This window comes from Peromyscus californicus, unplaced genomic scaffold (genome assembly GCF_007827085.1).
Source record: "Peromyscus californicus insignis strain IS unplaced genomic scaffold, ASM782708v3 Scaffold_23__1_contigs__length_62951481, whole genome shotgun sequence".
NCBI lineage: Eukaryota > Metazoa > Chordata > Mammalia > Rodentia > Cricetidae > Peromyscus > Peromyscus californicus.
The window spans coordinates 15,680,892-15,706,590 of record NW_026294534.1 but is presented as its reverse complement, the minus strand read 5'-3'; the positions used below and the strand labels follow the sequence as shown (position 1 = coordinate 15,706,590).

Sequence of the window (25,699 nt, the reverse complement as noted above, 5' to 3'; positions counted from 1 at the left end):
AGCTCTCTCCCCCTTTTCAAACTTGGTGGCAGTTAATTCAGATTCACAAGTTGTCCAAGTGTGGAGAATAGATGACTGTGGAATGTTGGCCCCCTAAGGGTACATCTCTATCACCTTCTCCAAGGCTCAGAGAACATAGCTGAAGAGAGGGAAGAGGACTGTGAAATCCAGGGCTTGAAAATGGACAGTGCGGGCTGGAGAGATGGCTCAGAGGTTAAGAGCACTGACTGCTCTTCCAGAGGTCCTGAGTTCAATTCCCAGCAACCACATGGTGGCTCACAACCATCTGTAATGAGATCTGGTGCCCTCTTCTGGTCTGCAGGCATACATGCTGTATACATAATAAATAAACAAATCTTAAAAAAAGAAAGAAAGAAAGAAAAGAAAAGAAAAAGAAAAAGAAAATGGACAGCGAAAAAACAGGGTCATCTGGACATGAGGTGGCCATTGTACTCATGAGCTCACTGCACAGGACATGCAAAAGCCTGAACCTGTTACCATCTCATCGTGCATGGATGTGGCGGTTTGAACGAGATTGGTCCCCATAAACTCATGTTTGCATGCGTGATCCCCGTCTGATAAAGATGTCTGGGAGGATTGGGAGGGTGACACTGGGAGTGGGCTTTGGGGTTTCAAGAGCCCAGGCCAGGCCAGTGTTGATCTCTCTCCACTTGTTGCCTATGGATCAGAAAGTCAAGTTCTCAGCTATTGCTCCAGCACCACACTCACCTGCATGCCACCATGGTGCCCGCCATGACAACAGACTAACCCTCCGAAGCTGTAAACAAGCCCCTGATTAAATACTTTCTTTTGTAAGAGTTGCCTTGGTCGTGGTGTCTCTTCACAACAATACAAAACCCTAACTAAGACAATGGGTGAGGGGTTTCTGTTGCCCCATCCCTCACTAACAGACTATGGCAGTTAATGAATTCTGGGGAAGGAGGGGCTTTCTGTTTTGTTTTGTTTTGAATAGTATATCCATTGATAAATTTCCCATGTCTCCAAAACTACCTGCCTCTCACACTCATGCATGTAACCATAAATAAACTTTGTGAGATTTTTAAAAAGCCATCAAATAGAAGGGGGTGTTTAGGGACATGGTGGGGGTTGGGGGGAGGGCGGAGATGAGAAGAAAATAACAAGTAGTGAAAGAAATCAATATATGTGTGCATGAAATTGTCAAAGAATTCTTAAAATCACATTATTTCAAACCAATTATTTTTTTCAATGAGGGGGAGGCGACAGTTGGTGCAGGGTAGCAGTGTGGGTGGCGTCACAAGTGAGGGCTGTGCTGGGGATGGTTGGGCGGTTCTCATTATGGCTTTGGGGATGCTCACTGAGGGTGTCTCTAGGCTACTGCTGCTGGAGTTGTCCCTTTCTCTGGTGTCCATTAAACCCAGGTGGCATTAGCCGAGGTAGAATGCAGCTAGTGACAGAAGTCAGAAGTCATGAATAGCAGCACCGGTTTTGCCTAAATGTGCTCTTACCGGTGAAGCCCCTCCCCTCCCCCCCCCACCCCCCCCCACCCCGCAGTGGACATCATTTAGTGGGGGCTTTCAGACAGTGTTCGTGTGCTGAAACTTTGGTGGTTGCCTATAGTTTTGAATGTGGCAGGCATCCAAGAGATCAGAGTCCTACCCGTGTTGATTGGACAAGGACTGTGGACCTGGCTCACTGTGTGTAAAACAAGAGAGAATGGTGTAATTGGAGTGTGTGGCCAAGGCCTCTGATCCAAGGTCTTCTTAGTAGCCCTTCTCATTTTTCTACGGCTAGTGACTCAGATTGGCCCATGAGGGGGGGCCATTAAATAGTCAAAAACTTATAAAATGATAAAATTTTATAACTATGTAAGTGATATTTTTTAAAAAGTAATAAATGCTCAAAAGTCATCCCTTGCCATTTGCCATATTTTGTTTGTATCTCTCTTACATCTATATTGCAAAAATACCCCTTGATAGTGCACTGCGACACATCCATTTTAGCCCTTTATGTATTGCTGTAGAAGAACACCTCAGATTGCATATTTTATACTGAGCAGAAATGTATTGGTTCATGGATCTGGAGGCTGAGAAATCCAGGTCAAGGGGTTGCATCTGGTGGAGGTCTTCTTGCTATATCATAGCATGGCAGATGGATAGCAGCTGAGAGAGAGCCGAATTCATCCTTGCATAAGGAACTCACTCCGCTCACAATAATAAGCCCATTTCTGAAATAGCAGCATTCATCATCTGTCACCAGGACCCAACTTCCAATACCACTGCATCAGGAATCAAGTTCCCACACTATGAACTTTGGTGAACAAATTCAAACCAGCAATTTGCTCCTGGTGCCCCAAATTTATGTTCTTCTCCCATGAAAAATACACTCATTCAACCTCAAGAACACACAAAACTTAAGTCAGTTCAGCACTGACTCAAAAAGTTCAAAGTCTAAAATCTTATCTAGATAGCTGCATGTAGGCAGAATTTATTCTGAGGTCATCTCTAACTGTGAGCCTGAGAAACTAAACTGTTACATGCTTCCAAAAGACAATAGCGAGACAGGCATAGATAAAAAAGATATTCCCATACCAAAGGGGAGCATCATGAAAGAAGATAACCCAGGCACTTACAGGACAAACAACACGAAAGTCTGAGTATTCCAGAATGCTGTTCTTTGACTCTGCCACTGCTAGATACAGTGGAGGAATCGGGTCCTCAAGACCAGTCTGTGCCAAAAGCTTTGTTGGACTCAGGCCATGTAGTAAGTGTAATGACTGAGCCCTTAAACCTCCACCGAGCCATTCTGGAGGCTCTCAAGGTCTGAGGGCTAAGGAGCGGGCCCACTCGCACAGCTCCGTTATGCAGTGTCCTAGTAGACGTTCTGACCCTGCTCTGAGATGTTTCTAAGTTTTACTTCCTGTTTCCCTCTTAATTATAAACTCCATTTTTAAAATGGTTTTTTTCCTCTCATTTTACTGAGTACAGTAAAAAAGATACCATTTATCTCCTTCAATATTTTTCTTACAAATTTCTTCAGTCAGATACCCCAGCTCATCACTCTTAGGGAATGGGCACAATCCATCCCAGACTTTTGCTGCTTTCTAACAAGGATGGTTTTATTGGTTAGACTTCGATAGCTGTGACCAAACACTGGAGGGTAACTGAAGGAAGACGGACCTCTTTGGGCTCAGTAGATAGTTGTTTGGCCTTACATACACTTGTGCAGAATTTCATGGCAGCAGGCTCATGTGACAGAGGCTGCCTGCCTCATGGCACACAAGAGCCAGATCAGCAAGAAAGGAACTGGGTACCAAGTAGAGCCTTGAAGATATGTCCCCCAGGAACTATTTTCTCCCATTCTGCCTTACCTCTTAAATTTCCCACCATCTCCCAAAATAGCGCCTCCAGTGGAGGACCAAGCATTCAACACATGAACCTATGGGCAACAGTCCATAGCCAAAGCATAGCAGTGGCATTTCTCTAGTCTCTAACACCGTGTTCCTTGTCGCAGTGGCCTCTGCTCTTCATATTTCACATGGCAATCACAACCACCTAAGAAATCTACGTTTCCGACTTTCTCTCCAATTTTTTCCCTGTGCCCTCTTCAGAATTCCCCTAAATGCTCCAGTTATGGCTCTCTAGGCTTTTTCTTACCTGTGCCTCCAATGCTTCTAGCCCAGTGTTCTCAACCTTCCTAATGCTGTGACTCTTTAATACAGTTCCTCATGCTATGGGGACCCCCAACCATACAATTATTTTGTTGGTACTTCATCACTGTAATTTTGCTACTGTTATGAATCATAATGTAAATATCTGAGATGTAGGATAACTAATATGCAACCCTCAAAGGGGTTGCGACCCACCAGTTGAGAGAAACTGTATCTAGCCTCTACCCAGCTACGAGGTGGCTTCTACATTTTTAAGTATTTCTTACAGCAGCATTCCTATTTCTTGGCATTCACTTTCTCTCTTTGTTTTGTGATTCTACAAAAGGACTCCAATTGACTGTGTAACTTACAACGACTTACACTTACAATAAAGAGAGCCCAAGTCTATTGGACAGGCATCTGGAGAAGGCTATCTTTCTTCCACGTACCACGGCTGAAGGACAAAGGAGGGTGAGAAAGAGACAAGGGAGAGCTAAATTCATCCTTTAATGAGGAACTTGGACTTGTAATAATGAACTCTTCCCTTCAATAATAACATCAGTCTATCCATGACCCACATACCTTCCAGTAGAACAGTGATTCTCAACCTTCCTAATACTGTGACCCTTTGATACAGCTCCTCATGTTGAGGTGACCCCCCAACCATAAAATTATTTTCATTGCTACTTCATGACTATAACTTTGCTACTGTTATGAATTGTAATATAAGTATTTTTTGGAAATAGAGGTTTGCCAAAAGGGTCGTGACCCACAGGTTGAGAAACACTGAAGTAGAGCTACTCCTAACACTACAGCGTTGGAATGAAGTCTCTAATACATTCAAACCATAGCACTGGAAAGCAAAGTGAGCAACAGAGATCGACTACAAAACAAAGAGCCCAAGTAGAAACAGAAAAGGACTGCAAACCAGTATATGCGTGCTATTGTGGCCCATACACATATCTAAGGGAGTCAGAGAGGAGCCTTTTCAAGACAAAAAAGACATTTCCACATGAATCATTTTAAAAATAAGTCTTCCCCACTAGCATAGTAAGAATCGATGAATACTCATTGAAAACAACACTTGCTATTATTGGAGAGATGTCTATATAGAGGAAAGTTAACCCAAATATTTTTTAATTTGTGCAGTTTTCTTAGAGCCCCTATAATAGTTCATAGGATTCTGTGCATGAAGGTCCCTCCCTAATGCCCCCTCCCCAAGTCCATGTTTCTTGCTAGAGGACTCCTTTCCAGTGATGGCAACCTTAGATCAACAGCTCTTTCCAACTTCTGGCTGGTCAATAATGTCACACCTTAAAACTGACTGTGAAATTAGCCATATTGAGTGTATTCACACTATGTACACCATGGAAATTGGTCAACATTATTACAAATATACATGAAAAACACAAAGGCTGCTGATTAGGTGTTTTGGTTTAGCTTAGTTTTGCAGAGTAAGGAGGCGTTTATTGCTGAACTTTAACCAACTAGTACCCTGGATTTCACATCTCTCTGTACTTTATTTTACTCTTTTATTTATTTCTTTAATTTTATTTGTTTTATGTATATGAGTGTTTTGCCTGCATGTATGTTTGTATACAACATGCATGCCTGGTATCCAAGGAGGTTAGAAAAGGGCACCAGATCCCCTGGAACTAGAGTTAGACAGTTGTGAGCTGCCATGTGGGTGCTGGGAACTGAACCCAGGCCCTCTGCAAAAGCTCCCAGTGCTCTTAACTACTGAAGCATCTCTCCAGCCCCGGCATTTCTTTGCTAAAGGTTTATGGGGGCCGGGGAATGAAATGTGGTAATGTGAATTTATTTGGCACCCATAAGCTCATAGGGAGTGGTACTATAGGAGGCATGGTTTTGTTGGAGTGGGTGTGGCCTTGTTGGAGGAAATGTGTCACTGGGGGGGTGGGCTTTGAGGTTTCCTATGCTCAGGATACCTCCCAGTGAGTCAGTCAACTTCCTGTTGCCTCTGAGTCAAGATGTAGGGCTCTCAGCTCCATTACCACATCTGCCTGTACACCACCATGCTCCCCATCATGATGATAATGGAACTCTGAAACTCTAAGTGAGCACCTCAATTAAATGTTTTCATTTATAAGAGTTGCCATGGTGTCTCTTCACAGCAATAAAAACCTAACTAAGACAGCTTCCAACCCAGGACCACTTCCTCAACCTGCCATGCTTCTAGCAGGAAGTCTTCACTAAGCACCCCTAGTCCACCATGGCTCTGTGCCACAAATTCCCATTGTAGCAACCCATCTTCAGCCTCAACATCTTTGGCCAATGGCCAGAGGGAGTCTAACAAATTCTTTTACATGGCTATATGTAGCATGAATCTTAAAATGTTCTTATTAATAAGATCAAACCCAAGCCAAGTATTGGGGTGAACACTGGAAGATCAGAGAGAGAGAACAAGCCACAGCTAACCTCACCTGGCCAACTTCTCAGCTGGTCTTGTTTCCTCAGACTGGAAGCTTCTGTGTCCTCATCCCAATGGCTCTCAGCTGAACTGCTGCTCAAAACCCTGGAATTAAAGGCTCGCTTTCTGGGATTAAAGGCGTGTGTCACCATGCCTGGCCTTTCCAATGTGGCCTTGAACTCACAGAGATCCAGAAGGATTTCTGTCTCTGGAATGCTAGGATTAAAGGTGTGAGTGCCACCATTTTTCTAGCCTTTGTATCTAGTGGCTGTCTGTTCTCTGACCCCAGATAAATTTATTAGGGTACACAATATTTTGGGGAACACAATACCACCACAGCTATATACGTGTCCTCTACTTTCTTCTAAGTAGGCTGTGTGCTCTTTGAAGGAAGATGCTGATTGCCTAGCAGGAACTGAACAAATGATGAATTGAAACTTTATCAGTAAGATGAGCCTGTCTTACATTCCAATGAATTTCTATCTAAAGAAAGTGGATCACTTAAACATGGAAGGGTTTCTTTTATATGCCTATTTAAATATTACCAATGTGAAATGATGCTGGTGCTGCCACCACTGAGTGGTGAAATGGACCGCACTTTCTAAAGTGATCTTTGAGTTATAATCTCATGGAGATAAGCTTCTTGTTGTGGAATATTAGTTTAAGATGTGTTACATTTGTTTTTGCTGTGGAACATTTGTTTAATGATGCAAAGATGTGTTGCATTCTTTTATGTTGCACTTGTTTAACTCTGTGAAGCTGTGTTATTCTGCCTGTCTAAGACACCTGATTGGTCTAATAAAGAGTTGAACAGCCAATAGTGAGGCAGGAGAGAGGATAGGCAGGGCTGGCAGGCAGAGAGAATAGATAGGAGGACAAACCTAGGCTAAAGAAAGAGAATGAGTAGCAAGAAAGGGGGAAGAAAAGGAGGATACCTGGGGCCAGTCACACAGCCACACAGCCAGCCACTGAGTAGGAAGCAAAGAAAGTTATATAAAGAAAGGTAAAAAGCCCAAAGGCAAAAAGTAGATGGGATGATTTAAGTTAAGAAAAGCTGGCTAGAAACAAGCCAAGCTAAGGCCGGGCATTCACAAGTAAGAATAAGTCTGCATGTATTTATTTGGGAGCTGGGTGGCGGGCCCTAAAAGAGTGGGGGAAAAACAACAACTACAGTTTCTGGTTGATTTCTAAAAGGAGGGAAAAGGCTACTCTACTCCAGCCTCAGACTGCCATCTGCAAAGCTGCATGGCAAGAGGTATTGGACCCCTGGGATTGGAACATTGTCCTCAGGAGCCAGGCTGGGGCAATGCACAGGCTGGCCCAGCAAGCTGACGCCTGACAGGGGAGCAGATGGTGGCGAGGGGGAAGGAGCCCAGGAGGAGAGCTGGCTTCAGGAGAGGAAAACAACTCTATGGGAAGAAAAGAGACTCCAACCACACGTGACATTTGCCATATGCAAAGGAAGCAGCCACAGGCAGGAGAGCACAGCTGGTTCAACTTACCAAAAACAACCCCAATCCTGTTTCTTGCAGCTTGTCTTCTATCTGTAAACACAGACAAGCCATCCCCAGACAAGGGTTCAGATTACCCGAGCTCTCTAGAGATGCACACAGGAGCTTGGGGGTCGGCTGTGCAAAGTGGCTGGACAGAGTGAAGAGGGCCAGGGAAGAAGACTGCTCTGCCCTCCTCTACCTGGCTTCTTGCACAGTGCAGGGGGTGTGCAAGAGGATACAGCAGGGCTGAGAAAGACCCAGGTGGCATGATGGTCAAGGGAGTTGGGGGCTAAAACTGATCAAGGAGTCAAGAGCAAGCTTCCTTTCCTGGAACGTTCTGAGGAACAGTTCTGGTAAGTGGCTCTGTAACTGCTCCATAAAGAAGCTTGTTCCGGAAGCTTCTCAAGGCAGGCCATTGCCAAAGCATCCTATAAATCCAATCACTGCATGTGTTTGCTTTTCTTTGTCTTTCCGTTCCTCCTCCAGGGCCAAAATGACAGGGAGGAGTCAGGAAAAGATGGGCAGGTAACTCCATTAGTCAAGTGCCCTACCTCACAAGCATGAGGACCTTGGTTTTGATTCCTCAGAACCCTCATAAAAAGGCAGGCACACGAGCATGTGCCTCCAAACGCAGCCTGCACACACCACACACACACATGCACACTCATACACATGTACATACCATATACACACTCATGCACATGTGCATATACCACACACATATGTGCACATAACACACACACACACACACACACACACACACACACACACGCACGCACACACGGAATCAGAAAAGCAGGTGCCACAAGTGCCCAGGACTAGTTTTGTAGGGCCTGAGCCAGGAAATAGGACCTGTTCCACTTATGCCAGAGAGTAGATACACATTTCTCCTGAGTTCTGCTCAGAAGATGGCTGAACTGGAAGCTGCATTTGTCTAGTTCCAAACTCTCCCATTTTCTCTCTCCTTCCAGCCCAAGACTGGTGGGGTAATTCCACTTACTTTTAGTAAGCTCTGCCACTTCAGTGGGGTTCCTCACGTGGACCCTGGGACTGTGTCAAGTGTCCTGGAGGGAATAAAGGAATGTCCCATCAGTTCTGGTGTTTCATATCTGTTCATCCTAGCACCCTCAAAGCAAGCTCAAGGCCAATCTAGTCTACATATTGAATTTCAAGCCAGCAAGGGCTTCATAGGTGAAACTTGTTTCAAACAAAATGAAACAAACCAACAAACAAAACAAATGTCCCCACAGAAGGCCATTCCTGTTGATTCCTGAGCTTCCACAGAAATAGGCTAGAATAGACCTGCATGTATTGCTCACCCACTTCCTCCCTGCTTCCAGGGCCATGGTCTGGCCTTAGTCGTGGCTCTCAAGCCCTGTAACTTGGGAGGAGGCTGGATGGAGCCCAGAGACCCTCCCGCTGTGTCTGGAGCTCCATCTGGTTGGGAGGTTTATCACCTGCAATATCTCCGTGTTCCTCAGTGCAGCTTAAATCTATTAACGCCTTATCTTGTCATCACAGACTAAATGAAAGCATCCTCCGCTACATTTCCTCCCTTTGCAATGGAACTCTGTCTCTTGCTCACCCCCATGACTTCGCCTCTGTGGGTCCAAGAGCTTCTTTTCCAGCTTGTGAAGCACTTTGGTCTAATGAGCTCCTAAGGGAGTCTTCCTGTGAGATGGAAAAGCCTTTCAAAAGCATCAAGACTAGCCCTGGTGTGACGGCGTCCTGTGTGTCTAGTTCTGGAGCAGTACTCTGTCATCTTTGTCGTCTGCCTTCTCACTCACTTAAGGAAGAGGAGATGGACATGAGCCTGCTGAGGGCCAGGAACTACCTTTACAACTGCAGACTAGGAGCCAACAGGAACCATCACTGTACAGTAGGTGATTAGGAAAGTGAGTGGCAGCCGTCACTAAGAACAGTGAATTTAGTGGGTGGAGCGAAGGAAGAGCTGTGTCTTACGTAAACAGGGGCAATGGATTACAAAGTTAAAGCAGCACTGGCAACCTTGAAAATGCCTGTCACATCTCTTACTGAAGGGACACTAGCCCGTTCAAGCATGTGGCTCTGACAGGCCTTGCCCTTCTCCCCCATTCCCTCTGCCTTGCTAAACCATTAGATTACATTCCCAAAGCTAGCCCCCAAGGTCTATCCCTTATTTAGCCACTTCCTCCTCCTGAGGCTGACTACCACGGTCCAGAAATCAGAAGCCCCCTTTGGCTCCCCTAATTAACATGCCCAATCAAAATTAAACACCTCATCCTAACACGAGGTTTTCCCTTCCCTTTATAAACGGCCATTTGCCCATGTGCCACGTCTGTCTCCTCTCTGTCCAGAGGCAGTCCTTTGTCCTTTGGGACAAATACCCCTGCCCCTATTCCCTGGTCCCCTTCCCCTTTTCCCTTATCCCCTATCTCCTTTACCACACATCCCAGCCCGTTCTAACACAGACCTCTCCTCTTCCTCCTCTTAAAAATTTAATCCCAGCACTCGGGAGGCAGAGGCAGGCGGATCTCTGTGAGTTCGAGGCCAGCCTGGTCTACAGCACAAGATCCAGGAAAGGCGCAAAGCTACACAGAGAAACCCTGTCTCGAAAAACCAAAAAACAAAAAACAAAAAAAACAAAAAAAAAAAAAAAAAAAAAAAAAAAAAAATTACACCTGCAAGGTCATTTGCTTCTCTTTTTCTGCCTGAGTCAGAAAGCAGCCACTTTAACTTTTCTTCCCAGTTTGGGAAAGGATCTCTCTGAAAATGGGTGCTTGGGTGTGGTTTGTGCCAGAGCAGCACTGAGAAATGCTGTTGGGTTAGACCACCCATGAGCCAGCGGGCAACAGACAGTGGGCTCCATTACACTCTTCCTCCCACTTAGAGCTCTGTGACTCCCCCTCGTCACATCACAAAACCTCGTGTCACAGAAATAAGGAACCTCCAATGTTCCAAGGCCCCATCATTTTGATCCTTCAGCCAATATTTTAGTCATATGTTAACAAACTATATTTGTATATACTTAGAGGCTATGGTATAATATCATGATTTCTAACCCAATGGAGAATGGTTAAACCAAGCTAATTGACCTATTATTTCAATATTTAACCTTTTTGGTGATAAGAACATCTGAAATTTGCTCAATGATCCTGAAATGTATCATGCTTGATTATTAGCTTGATTTGTTACTCTGCAATTAATCTTAAAGACATCAAGGTTATTTCTCCTATGTATCATACAGTTTTGACACAACTGATTGGTCCCTTCTTAGGACACTGACTCTCCTGGTCATTTCCAGTCTCGTTGACTCCTACATCTTAGTAGCCTGTGCTTAGATCGTCTTTGTCTTTCTGGATCCTGAATAAAACAGGGACCACAGCACGAGCCTGAGTTCTCACTGCACTCCACAGGTGACCTCAGCTGGTAATACCACTGGTCACTGTAATTCCCCATCTCCCCACCTCCAAAGTGGACCTGTTCCTTTAGTTACAGACTGGTGACTGATGGACTACTTGGACATCTCATATATACTCAACCCCCAGTGACCAAACTACCAGCTATCCCTTAAGTATCTATCTATCTATAGATATCGATAGATAGATAGATAGATAGATAGATAGATAGATGGATGGATGGATGGATGGATAGATATCCCTTAAATAATATATACACATATTACATATTAAATATATATATATATATATATATATATATATATATATATATATATATTCAGAATCTGTTCACATTCTCCACTTCCGCTGATTCCAACTCTAAGCACCTTTCTCTTGAAGGACTCCAAAAGCCATAACACTCTCCCTGGTTTACCCTTACTTCCTACATCTAACTTTCTACATGGCATCCAGAGAAAGATCTCTTAAAACGAACCCAATTATGTACCACTGAAGGCTGCTCATTGCAGAGAAAAAGAGGCAAAATGACTGCAAATGGCCTATGAGTGAGGGGAGGGGTGTAAGGACCAGATGTCATGCGTGAAAACAGTCAGTGCTTAGGCCACGAGGAAAGAGTGGGTTCAAGGTCCTCTGCTTCTGACTTCTCTTCCTGCTACTCACGTGGAGTGTGTCAAATAGTATCCCCCAAATTCATGTCCACCCAGAGCCTCAAAGAATGGCCTGGCTTAAAAAGTGGGCATATATAATGAATTAGTCAAAGATGGCGATGCAACCATGCAGAATCAACAACATGTCCTGCAAATCTAATGCGTCCTCAAAAACAGAAACAAGGCCCCACAGAGAGATGGAGCACACAGGAGTAGACACAGACCTCCTTCTGGAAGGCTGAAGGCCCTACTTGCTGGAGAGGTAAGGGGAGCATTCTTTCCCAGAGCCCTAAGAGGGTGGGTAGGCCCTGTGACACCTTGATTCCAGACTTCTAACTGCCACAGCTGTGCCCAAATACCTGTCAGTCCTCTCAAATCACCAGGCTCATGGTCATTTTTCATGGCAGCCCTAAGTAACTCGCATGGACACATTTGGTGTCAGGCTCTTGGGTCTCCTTAAACAAGGTATGGAGTAGATCATAGGATTATATTACAGTATCAGGAGGCCTGACCAAGCGCCTGTGTGATTGTCTCCAAATGCCTTGACCTATTGGAGCCTCACATCTTCCCTGTAGTAACAAGGCAAACTGTACTTTTCCTGCAGTTCTGAGAACCAGAATTCCCCTAATTGATTGATGTAGCCTAGAATCAGTACCATGAATGCAATTATCACCAGATAATCTCAGGTTTCCAGAGCTAGGAGGCCTGCCTACCAGGAGTACAATGGAACAGTGCTCTGCTCTTCAGGCACATGAACGTCACAGAGAAGCTGCTGGAAGTGGACAGCCCCTGAGTAGAAACCCATTCCACATTTACAAAACAATCCTGTACACACGCTCACAGTTCCCAGTCAACACGAGGAATTCCTCATCAACATCTCTAAATGAGAACAGGCTGTTAGTTCAGTGGACTGCTCATACAGGGTATCCGAGAGTGTAGATTCGATCATCTCAGAGATCGGCTGGCTATGCCTCCATGCTCTTGCAGAAGCAAGTCCTCCATCTTTCCCTTTCATAGATATCTCCCTCCAGACATGCTGCTCATAGCTGTCTGCTGTACTCCAACAGCTTGTAATCAGTGCTCGACATTAGCATTCCAGACATAGAGAAGATCTTAGACCTTAACCTTGTGTGTGTCTGTTTGTTCTGTGAGCAGAAAGGGCTAGTACCCAGATTGCTGAAGTTATTTGCTCAGATACAGTGGAAGAGATTGGGAAGAGCTCCACTTCCATTCCCAGAACTCTCTCTGATGTTTCCCCTGGAGAGGGGGATCTCTGATGTGCTGGCTGAAGACCTGTTCCTCTGTCTCACTAAGCGGGAAGCTGCCTGAGCTACCTTGTGTCTTCCAAACCACAGAAATTAAGTTTACAAGATTCCTCTCTCTATTTTATTTCCCTCTCCTTTAAAAACACAGTGCAACAATCATTTCCAATCTGATCCGGGACCACAGGATTGTTTTTAATTCCCTCCATCGGTATCTCATTCACTCCCCAGAGACTGTGGAATGTTTCCATACTTACCTCATGGGCTCATCATTTTCAGTTCCACAGGGTCCTCTTTGACATGGTGGCAATTATGTGTCTCCCTGAGAGCTTCCAAGTTTACTGTAAAAGCCTCAGGGTCCCAAACACCCAGAAAACAGACTTTTTATGTTTTTATAAACTATAAAATTGTAATTGGATCAAACTTTGCATTCAAAAGCACATTCTTCAGGAATATTTTATATGCACATAAAACAGAGAAAATGTTAACATTATGATCTTAACTGTCTGCACATTGGAACCAGCTAAAAGTCAGGGAAATGCAATCCATCTGTTCTCTTCTTTGAAACTAAATTATTTTGAGAACACAACAGATGCCTCGGGTAAGTTTGACACTGCCCTCTCCAGCTCCCGTTATCGGGTGACATGAGGTGGGGCTGTGGGTAGGGAAAAATAGTCTCATGGGGGTGGGGGAGGCGGGAAGGATGGGGGTTGCTCCTTTTAAACCTTCCTTTCTTCAAATTATGGTGTGGATAACCGGGGAGCCTTAGTTGGAATGCCACATCCTCCACAGGCTAGGTGAACCAGGGATGGGCATGTGCTCTCAATGGCCAGGCTCTGGTTTCAGGTGCCTGAGGAGACGTGAGGATCCCTTTAGCTCCCATCATTCCTCATCACAACAGTCATGAGGAGAAGGGAAATCTAGAATTTTCTATAGCCCTTAAGCAAGTTTGTTCGAGACTTTGCATTAGGTATTTTTTCAGCCTTAATTGTGGAGGGCTAGGGCTCAATTGGCTCAAACTGAGTTGAGTTTACTGACAGGAAAACAGAGCAAAAGGTGACATTTGCTTTCCCTTGGAACTGGCGAGGCTGCTCAGCTCCTGTGTCTTATTGGTTAGCAGACCTTTCGTTATCACATTTACAAAGTACCTGCTACACCCAAGGACGGAAAATCTGGGAAGGGACATTGGAGAAAGGCTGGCCTCCTCTAAAGCAGAGAAGAACAAAGACCTTTTCCATAGGATATGAAAGACCTAGGTCAGCAGGTCTAGAGCAAATGCCAACATTCTCTCGGAGAATGTGCTATTAGGTGGGATGGATTAGACAACACTAAGGAATTGGTATGGAAATCTTAGTGTTTATCCTCCCAAAGATCCTACAGGAATGCTTTTTTAAAAAATATTTATTCATTCTTATTTTATGTATAGAAATGTTTTGGCCTGCATACATACATATATAGCACATGTGTGTCTGATACCATGGAATCCAGAAGAGGGTATTGGATTCCCTAGCACTGGAGTTATATATGGTTGTGGTCTGCCATGTAAGTGCTGAAAACTGACCCCAGTATCAGTTGCCCCATAGGGCCTATGATCTCCCAAGCAATGGGCTTTTGTCTAGGTTTCCAATGTCAGGTATGAATTCCCTCCTGTGGCACAGACCTCATGACTAATCAGAAAATGATTGGTTAATCCCATAACTAATAAGGCACTATTGCACCAGTGACAATCCTATCTGGCAAGTAAATACTAGAGCATTCAGGATTCGTTACTAGGCAATGCCCTTGATGACTATCCTCCCCCAGCAGCCTGTGCAGAACTTCCCAGTACTATGAAAGCTAGCCAACAGAAAAGAAGTTTCCATGGCAGTTCCAATTTGATTTCTCCGTGTCTTACAATCCAAGTAGCTTTCATCCTCAGAAAGGTAGTTTTATTACTGTGTTTCTATTGTTGAAATAGGACAATATAACCAGAGGCAGGAGTTGGGGCACAGACCTTTCATCCCAGCACTCAGAAGGCAGAGGTAAGCAAGTGACTTTGAGGCCAGCCTGGTCTACATACTGAGTTCCAAAGGGATAAGAGTCCAGAATGCAGGGAAAACATGGCTGTAAGCAAGCTTGGTGCCAGGATCGGGAAGCTGGGAGGTCACGTCTTCATCTGCAAATAGGAAGGAGCTGGAGCAAACTGAAGGTAGAGTGAGGGTATATATTCTCAAAGCCTCTAAAAGTGCACCCCAGTGACACATTTCCTCCAGCAAGGCCAAACCTCCTAAATCTCCCCAAATGGAGTTGCCAACGAGGGACAAAATGTTCACATGACATTTCTCATTCAAACTGCCACATTCCACTCTGGCCCCCATAGCTTCATGGTGATCATAATGCTAAATGCATTTAGTCCAAGTTCAAAAGTTCCCATAGTCTTTCACAGTATTAAAACTGTTTAAAAGTCTAAAATTGGGGCTGGAGAGGTGGCTCAGTGGTTAAGAGCACTGGCTATTCTTCCAAAGGACCTGGGTTCAATTCCCAGTACCCACATGGTGGCTCACTGTCTGTAATTCCAACTCCAGGGGATCCTACACCCTCACACAGACAGACATGCAGGCAAAACACCAGTGTACATTAAAAATAAATACATTTTTTAAAAAGTCCAAAGTCTCTTCTAAGATTCAAGGCAACCTCTTAATTGTAACTCCCCGTAAAATCAAATTGCACAGTTCCAATATATAATGGTACAAAATATTTATTACCATACAAAAAGGGAGGGATAGTGGCATAGTGAGGAAACACTGAATAAAAGAAAGAACAAAATCTAGCAGGGAAAGACCATATCCTAAATGCTATGGAATAATGCTCTTGTACACTGTGAAGATTTGTCACTCACATTGGTTTAATAAAAAGCTGATTGGCCAGTAGCCAGGCAGGAAGTACAAACTAAGGATGCTGGGAGGAAGAAGGGTAGAGTTGGAGGAGTCAAGAGAGATGCAGGGAGAAGCAAGATGAACGTGCAGTGTTGAAAGAAGATACCACCATGTGGCAGAGAGTAGATAAGAAATACAGGTTAATTTAAAATTTCAGAGCTAGCTAGTAACAAGCCTGAGATATTAGCCGAGCATCTATAATTAATATTGAGTCTCCCTTTTGGTTATTTGGGAGCGGCTTGCAGGACAGAAACTTCTGCCCGCACCTGAAGCTCCATATCTTACAGTGGGACTTTAGTTTTAAGGGGGCCTGGTCAGCTCTGTCCCTCCAGATCTGCTGCCTGCATTGTCTCTCCAGAGTACTGTTAGAACTTCCTTTGCCTTCTGCCTCAGCTCCTCACCCCAGCCCCTCTCCATGCCCTGTCATCTGAGGATGGAAACCAAGCATCAGTCCACTGCTTGTCATATTGGAGTGGCAGCAGTCAAGAACAGAGCAACCCACCTAACAAAGACCAGATATCTACATCAAAGAACACCGCAAACACTATAACTACAGATCTCAAGGTCCCCCTGTAAAATCACAAACATGAATAACCAAGGCAATACGTGTGCCTCCAGAAGCCAGCAATACTACTGTGATATGCCCTGACCCCTCCCCACCCCAAAAAATCAATTTAACTGAAGCACAAGAAAGGACTGCAAAAGAGCAACTATGGATATGTTCAAGGACCTTAAAGAGGATATGAATAAGCGTCTCAGTGAAGAGCGTGAAAACACAAACAATTGAAGAAAATCATGAATACAAGTCAAGATATGAAAGTAGAGTTTAACAAAGAAATAGAGTGGCTGAAGAAAAGCCAATCTTAAATAAAATGAAAAATTCAGAAAGTCAAATAAAAAGCCTAGAGGTAAGGTAAGCCTCACTAACAGATAGAAAGATATGGAAGTTCAGGTCTTTAACACAGAGTAAAATAAATGGATAGCTGAGCCAAGAAAATGTTAAATCCAAATAATTCCAGGCACAAAACACCCAGAAAATCTGGGACACTATGAAAACACCACACCTACAAACAATAGGTATAGAGGAAGGAGAAGAAACCCAAGTCAACGGCACAGAAAATATTTTTATAGATTATTTCCCTAGCCTGAAGAAGAAGTGACTACCAAGGTGCAAGAGGCACAGAGAACACCAAATATGACCAGAAGAGAAAAATCCTCATGATGTATAATATTCAAAATACTAACGTACAGAACAAAGAAAGAATATTAAAAGCTGCAAGAAAAAAAAGACCATTAATATATAAAGCCAGGTCCATTAAAATAATGCCTGACTTTTCACTAGAGAATCTGAAAGCCAGAAGGTCCTGGGTGGATGTTCTATAAGCCAGGTATAGACTACCAGACTACTATACCCAGCAAAACTATCAACTACAATCCACGGAGGAAAAAAAATTTCACATTCAAAACTAATTTAAATAATCTCTGTCCACCACAGAAAGCAATAGTTGCTTTACAGAAGGCAATAGAAGGAAAGATTCAGTCTGAAGATAAGGTTAACTACACCCAAAAAACACAAGGCATAGATAATACCAGAACAGTAATCAAAAAGGGAACAATTATAACAAGGTAACTGGAATTAATTAACACTGATCAATAATATAGCTCCCACTATCAATGGTCTCAGTTCCCCAATTTAAAAAAATACAAACTATCAGAGTGGATTAAAAAAGAGGATCCATCTTTCTGCTGCATCCAAGAACCACACTTTGCCACCAGGAACAGGCATCACCTTGGGGTAAAAGGATGGAAAAAAATTATTCCTAGCAAATGGAATCAAGAAGCAATCAAGTGTAGCTATTTTAATGTATAATAAAATAGATGTCAAATCAAAACTAATCAGAAGAGATAGGGAAGGATACTACATACACATGCAAGGAAAAATCCATCAAGAGGGTATTAGAATTCTAAACATTTATGCAGCAAACACAAGGTCATAAAAGAAACACTACTCCAGCTAAAATCACATACTGACCCTAACACAGTGATAATGGGTGGCTTTAACACCCCCATTCTTACCAATAATCAGGTCATCCAGACAAAACAGAGAAACACAGGAGTTAAACAGCATCGTAACAAATGGATCTAACAGACATCTATAGAGCATTCCACCCAAACGCTGAAGAGTACACTTTCTTCTCAGCAGTCTACAACATTTTTCAAAATTGACTACATATTAGGACCCAAAGCAAGTCTCAACAGATCTAGGAAAATTGAAATAGCACCCTGGCTACCATGGATTAAAGTAGATATCAATAAAAGAAGCAGCAGAAAGCATACAAACTTATGGAAACTGAGCAACTCACTACTGAATGAAAACTGGGTGAAGGAAGATCAAGAAGGAAATTTAAAATTTTTTTAGAATTGAATGAAAACGAAAATGCACATACCCAAACGAATAGGAAACAAGGAAGGCAGGTCTGAAGGCAAATTTATAGCACTAACTGTCTACCTCAAAAGCTCTTTTTGTTTGTTTGTTTGTTTTGTTTTGTTTTCGAGACAGGGTTTCTCTGTGTACCTTTGTGCCTTTCCTGGAACTCACTCTGTAGCCCAGGCTGGCCTCAAACTCACAGAGATGCACCTGCCTCTGCTTCCCAAGTGCTGGGATTAAAGGCGTGCGCCACCGACGCCCGGCTTCAAAAGCTCTTAATAATTTAACAATACATTTGAAATCTCTAAAAAAAAATTAAAAAAAAAACTCTAATAATTTAACAATACATTTGAAATTTCTAAAAAATAAAACTCAAATATTTAATAATATATTTGAAATTTCTAAAAGAATAAATAAAAAATAAGACACAAAGAGGGTGTTATAAATAAATAAATAATTAAACTCAGAGGTGAAATCAATGAAATAGAAACAAAAAATAAATGAGTTGGCTATTTGAAAAAATAAACAAGATTAACAAATCTATAACCACATTAACTAAAAGAAAAAAAGGATCCAAATTAATAAAAGTAGAGATGAAAATGGAGATATTAAAACAGACACCAGGGTTGGGGATTTAGCTCAGTGGTAGAGTGCTTGCTAGGCCCTGGGTTTGGTCCTCAGCTCTGAAAAAAAAATAAAACATAAAACAGACACCAAGGAAATCTGGAGAATCATAAGGACATATTTTAAGAATCTGTATTTCACTAAACTGGAAAATCTAAACAAAATGGATGAATTTCTTGATATATGTATGACCTACCAAATTTAAATCAAGATTCAATAAACAATTTAAACAGACCCACTACCCCTAGTTAATTAGAAGCATTAATTGAAAATGTCCTAACCTTCCCAAAAAAGAAAAGCCCATGGCCAGATGGATTCAGCATAGACCTCTACAACACCTTCAAAGAAGTACTAATGCCAATATTCCTCATATTATTCCATTAAATAGAAACTGAAAAAAAAAACAGTTCCAAGTTTGTTTTACAAAACTCCTATTATCCTGATACTAAAATTATACAAAACTAAAAAAAATCAATATCAATATCCATTATGAACATATATGCAAAAATTCTCAATAAAATACTTGACAACTGAATTCAAGGACACATCAAAAAGATTATCTATCACGATCAAGTTGACTTCATCCCAGAGATGGAGGGATGGTTCAATATATGTATATCAATAAACATATCCATCACATAAATAGACTAAAATACAGAAACCACATGATCATCTCATTACATGCAGGAAAGGGCTTTGACAAAATCCAACATCTCTTCCTGAGAAAAGTCCTGGAGAACCAGGGATACAAGGGGCATACCTCAACATAACAAAGGCAATTTACAGCAAGGCCACAGCTAACATCATTCTAAACAGAGAGAATTTGAGGCATTTCCACTAAAATCAAAAACAAGACAAGGATGTCCACTCCACACCAACTCAATATAGAACTTGAAGTCATAGCTAGAGCAGCAAGACAAGTGACGGGGATACAAATAAAGACAGAAGGGGTCAAAATAAACTTATTTGTAGATGATATGGTTTTGTACACAAGAGACTTAAGGACTCCACCAGGAAACTTCTACAGTTGATAAAACACTTTCAGCAAGTGCCATGCTATCAAACAAACACACAAAAATCCGTAGCCTTCCTACATACAAATTGCAAACATCCTGAGAGAGAATGAAGGGAACAGGGGCTGAAGAGATGGCTCTTCCAGAGGACCCAGGTTCAAATCCCAGCACCCACATGACAGCTAACGACTGTCTCTAACTCCAAGATCTGACACTCTCATACAGACACACATGCAGGCAAAATGCAAATAATAAATAAATAAATAAATATTTTAAAATGAATTTAAAATTTAAAATATTTTTGCAATAGCCTCAAAAATAATATCTTGGAGTAATTCTAACCAAGCAAGTGAAAGACTTATATAGTGAAAAAACATTAAAACATCGAAGAAAGAAATCAAAAAGACATCGGAGGACGAAACTATCACCTGTGTTTACGAATCGGTAGGATTAATATTGAGAAAATGAACATTTTATCAAAACAATCTACAAATTCAATGCAATCTTCATTTAAATTCCAATCCAATTCCCTGCAGAAAGTGGAAAAAAAACACAATCTTCAACTTCATATAGGAACATAAAAAAAACCCAGGATAGCTAAAATAATCCTGAATAATAAAAGAATTGCTGGAGTTATCACTAACTGTGATCTCAAACTGTACTAAAGAGCTATAAGTAATAATAAAAAAATAACACCATGGTGTTGGCATAAAAACAGACATGTTGATCAATGGAATTGAATTAAAGAGCCAGATGTAATTCCCTACACCTATGGATACCTGATTTTTTTTTTTTTAAAAAAAAGGTCAAAATACACACTGGAGAAAAAAACTACCTCTTTAACAAATGGTGCTGATCACACTGGATGACTGAATGTAGAAGAATGCAAACAGATCCGTATCTAACAGCCTGCACAAAACTCAGCTCCAAATTAATCAAGGACCTCAACGTTAAGACCGGACACCCTGAATCCGATATAAGAGAAGTATGGAACAGGTTTGATCTCATTGACACAAAGGATGACTTTCTGGACAGAACCCTGATAGTGCGAGCATCCAGACCAACAAATAATAAATGAGACTACACAAAAGCTTCTGTGCAACAAAGGACACCATCATTTGAGAAGAGTGGCAGCCTAAAGAATGGGAAAATCACCAGCAGTGGTGATGCAGACCTTTAATCCCAGCACTCAGGAAGCAGACGCAAGTGGATCTCTATGAGTTCAAGGCCAGCTTGGTCTACAGATTGAGTTCCAGGACAGGTAGGTTCCAAAGCTACACAGAGAAACCCTGTCTCAAACAACAACAACAACAAAAAAGGGAAAATCTTTACCAATTATACAACTAACCAGGGGTTAGTATCTTAAATATGCGAAGACCAAAAAAAAACCCCTAAACATCAAGAAAACAAATACGTCAATTTAAAAATGGGGTATAGAATGAAACAATTCTCAAAAGATGAAATATAAAGGTTCAGAAATACTTTTAAAACGTTCAATATCCTTGCCATCAGGGAAATGCAAATTAAAACTACTCTGAGATTTCATCTTACAGTAGTCAAAATGGCCAAGATCAACCAAACAAATGGCAGCCCATGCTGGCGAGGATGTGGAGAAAGGTGAACATTTCTTCACTGCTGGTGAGAGGGAAAACCGGTGCAACCACTATAGAAATCAGTGTGAAAGTTCCTCAAAAAGCTGAAAATTGATCTAACACAAGATCCAGCTATACCACTCTTGGGCATATACTCATAGGCCTCTACATCTTACTCCAAAAATATTTGCTCATCCATGTTCATTGCTGTTCTAGTCATAAAAGTCAAAAATTGGAAACATCCTAGATGTCCATCAAATGATGCGTGGATAATCAAAATGTGGTGCATTTATACAATGGAATAGTATTCAGCTGTTAAAAATGAAATTATTAAATTTTCAGGTAAATCAGTGGAGCTATGAATGATCAGTCACCCTGAGTGAGGTAACCCAGACCCAGAAAGACAAATACTGTGTTTTCTTGTGTACGTGGATGTTAACTTTTGAGTTTTAGGTATGTTTGTTTGGTTTAGAATAACCCCAAAGGTCAGATAGCTAGTAAGGAATGAGGGGAAGGAAGGGATCTTCCAGAGAAAGAAGTATAGTTTTATAAAGGGAGAGAGGAAGAAGTAGACTAGGAGTGTAAAGTGTGGGGGTTGGGGGTTGGAGGACAGGGCAAAGCGAGGAATATGAGGAAGGATTACCCACAGTAAAAGGCCTATTGAGAAGTCATTTGAAAACTACTTCTGGAGAAGCTTCCTAAGATACATACACATATGAAAGAAATTTAGATGGAGTCACTATGTAATAATAAATAGGACACTGCCCCAACTAGGCATCTTGTGTTACCAAGTAATATTCCCAGTACCAGGAATGGGGTGTGTCTTAGTTAGGGTTACTATTGCCTGCTGTTCATCATTGAAGGAAGTCAGGACGGGAACTCAAACAGGGCAGGAACCTGAGGCAGGAGCTGACGCAGAGGCTGTGGGAGGAGCTGCTCACTGGCTTGCTCATCATGGCTTGCTCAGCCTGTTTTCTTTCCTTTTTTCCCCCCACATGACACTTTTATTGATTCTCTGGGAGTTTCATATCACACACCCTGATCACAATCCCTTCCTTGTCCTTCCACCCCCTTGAGACCTCCCCCACTAAAAGAAGCAAAAAATAAAAATAATAAGTATAAAAAACAAGTCCATTTTGTGTTATCTGTTTACTCAACAGCCTAGACAGGAAGGCACCGTAGAGAACTCTTAAAATGTGTGATAGAGATACTCAATAGTAGCTCTCATCTACTTACTTATAGAACCCAGGACCATCAGCCCAGGTACGGCACCGCCCACAACAGGCTGGGCCCTCTCCCATCAATCACCAATTAAAAAATGCTATAACAGGCCTGCTACAACCCAATCTCAGTGAAACATTTTCTTAATGGAGGCTCCCTCTCCTCAAAGGACTTTTGTTTGTGTCAAGTTGACATAAAACTATCCATCATAGGTTACATCTTGTTGAGTCATTGTCCAAAGAGGTCCCAAAGATCTCCCCAGACATTACAGGCTATTGCCAGTGTTACCACAACCAAATGGTAAGGCCCTATTGCTGAATACACCACTTACATATGTCATCAAGCATGGAGACATGGAGCAGGGGCCCAACTAGAAGCATCACCATGATTGACTAGCTAGCATTCATTGTGGAGGAACTTTCCTCTCTTGGGAATTTTGTCACAGCAACCTAAAGCTAACACCCTTCCCCCACGTTTTTAACACACAGCCCATCAGCGCATTTCACTCATGGCTTTCTTTTTTTTCCCTAGACACTAAAATACAGAGGCCCTACTAATTTCCAAGGTAAAGAAACTGGGTTAATTGGGTGACAGTTGGCGAGGTCTTTCGTGGGACACCAGGTAAATTATCTGCTCCATGAAGGTTACAGGGACACTGAGGTTGCAGCACTCTTCCTTGCTAGAGAGAGATGCCCCAAGACCTCGCTGAGGAACATCCCATAGGGCACTGAATCTTGACCATCCATGTGCTCGCCGAGACAAAGCTGTGTGGTAAGGTGGAACACTATGGCTCAGTGATGGAAGAGAGCCAGCTGTGTTCCCCTATCCCGGGAGGACAGCAAAGAGAGGGATTAACTCCCTTCTCCACTTAGCAGCTTTGTACTGCAGCTGGAGAACCAGAGGTGCCCTTTGAAGACAGCAGAATCAACATGGAAACATCACAAGACAACAGGCTTGTCCCCTACAGAAAAGAAATTGATTTTACTGTAAGATCTAAGAGGCAACGTGTTTAATAAACTGGGGAAAAAAATGTGGTTTTGGCTGGATGCTAGAATGATGCACTTGGGATAAAAGACTTTTTCTTTCTTTAAAAGAAAAGGAAAGCTGGGCTTCACCTCCCACCATCCCACCAAGACGATCTCGAAGCAGTTGGGAATGACAACCCCAGCCCACCGTGGATACACAAGGCAAGATTAAAGGCTGTTCCCTGCTCTCTTTTCACCCAAATGGAAAAGTTTATTGTGAAAGCACTTTGTGTGAGCCAAGCAATACATGGTCTCCTGATGATGGGACGTCGCTTAGACACTGACAAATCCCATTCCCCAAGTTGTGGGGCCTCGAGCTGACTGTGCAGGGAGTCTGACCCCGAGGTCAACAAAAGGAATATTTCATGGTGTCCATCCCTACCCCCACGCAAAACATATTTCATTCACATTCTCCTTGGCCTGGTTGGAATCTGAAGTCTAGACAGCTTTCAGATAACAACCCTCACCATCAGTGAAAGGAAATACATGTTCCTCCCTGAGATAAGCGGATACACAACTTCTCACACACAGTTTCTCTGGAAAGTTCTTAGAAAACCCTGCTAAGAAACCAAGGGAATGTTGAGAGTATGATCTAAGCACTGGGGTGCGTTTTACTCACTCCAGAGTTCCTGGAGACAGGGCAGAAAGAAAACCTTTCCTTCCCAAATTTTATTCAGAATAAATGCAAGGCAATTGATAAGAAAGTAGAGAACATTCCTGCCGGAAAGTCTGACACGGCTTCCTTTCAAGCTGTAGCACGGCTCTTAGCGTGTCCGACTTTGAATACACACAGCCTCTCTCTGCAGCTTCTCGAGTCCCCTCTCCACTTTCCCACATCCACTATGCTCTGGAGTGGACACAGCAGCCCCACCTTGGGTGTAGATTGCAAAGACTTTCCATTCTGTTCCATGTGGTGGTCCAAATGAGACTGTCCCTCACAGACCCCTGAACGTGAACTCCTGGTCCCCAGTTGATGCCACTTTGGGGGAGGTTGAGGAGGTGTGATCTTGATGGAGGAAGCATGGCACTGGAGGTGGGCTTTGAAAATTTAGACGGTGCCATTTAGAGTCTGCTCTGTCTGCTCTATGCTTACAGTTCGAGATGTGAGCTCTAAGCTTGCTGCCTCAGCCCCCGTGCCTGACCCTGCTACCTCCGCTCCACCCTCTGCAATTGCAAACCCCAAACACTTCTTTCTTTTCTAAGTTCCCTTGACCATGGGATTTTATCACAGCAACAGAAAAGAAATTTATACATCACTGAAACGTAGGACCCCTGACATTGACCTCGAGCCTTCTCAATCCATCCTTAGTAGGAAGTACATTTCTAACACAGAACATCCATAGAGAAATGCGTAAGTGCTTATGTACTGATCAACACAGCAAAGACCTGAACAAACAACAAAAGGAGTATCAGAAGGTTGTTATGAATGCACACTGCATCTTTCCGCCCATCAGAGAAGCATATGGATGCTGCCCTCACTAGTTCTCTTCAGACTTTAGACTAAGTTGTTTAAGTGGACACTGTAAGATGAATCTTAAAAGGTCTTATAAATAAAAAACCCGGAGCCAGATATTAGGGTGGAAACTGAGAGATCAGAGAAGCAGAAAGAAGCCAGCCACATTCTTACCACTAGAAATCCTCAGCCAAAGAGAGAGCTACTTCCTGTACACCCGTACCTATATCCTTTCTGTGCCCTGCCATCTCACTTCCTCTCTCTGCCCAGCTACATCACTTTCCTCTTTCCGCCCAGTTCTATCACTTCCTGTCTGTCTGTACAGACCTCCAGACCTCTATGGTTAACTAGTGCTGGGAATTAAAGGCATGTGCCACCATTCCTGGCTCTGTTCACAGTGTGGCCTTGAACTCAGAGATCCGGATGAATCTCTGCCTCCCAAAAGCTAGGATTAAAGGCATGTACTACCATTGCCTGACTTCTGTAGCTTAAATTTTCTGCCTGGCCCACAGTCAGAACAAATCTCTCTCACCTGCCAGTTCCACAGCCTCTCAAACCCGACCAAGTAA

General features: G+C 42.7%; 1 long non-coding RNA gene across 3 annotated transcripts in view; it reads right to left on the bottom strand.

Annotated features, from left to right (window-relative positions):
* The window catches only part of LOC128118958 (uncharacterized), a 100,914-nt gene that overhangs the window by 28,677 nt on the left and 46,538 nt on the right, over nt 1–25,699 (bottom strand). For all 3 annotated transcript variants that reach the window (XR_008221396.1, XR_008221395.1, XR_008221397.1), the window contains exon 5: nt 8,553–8,616. This is a non-coding gene — a long non-coding RNA (uncharacterized LOC128118958). The remainder of the gene's footprint in view (nt 1–8,552; nt 8,617–25,699) is intronic.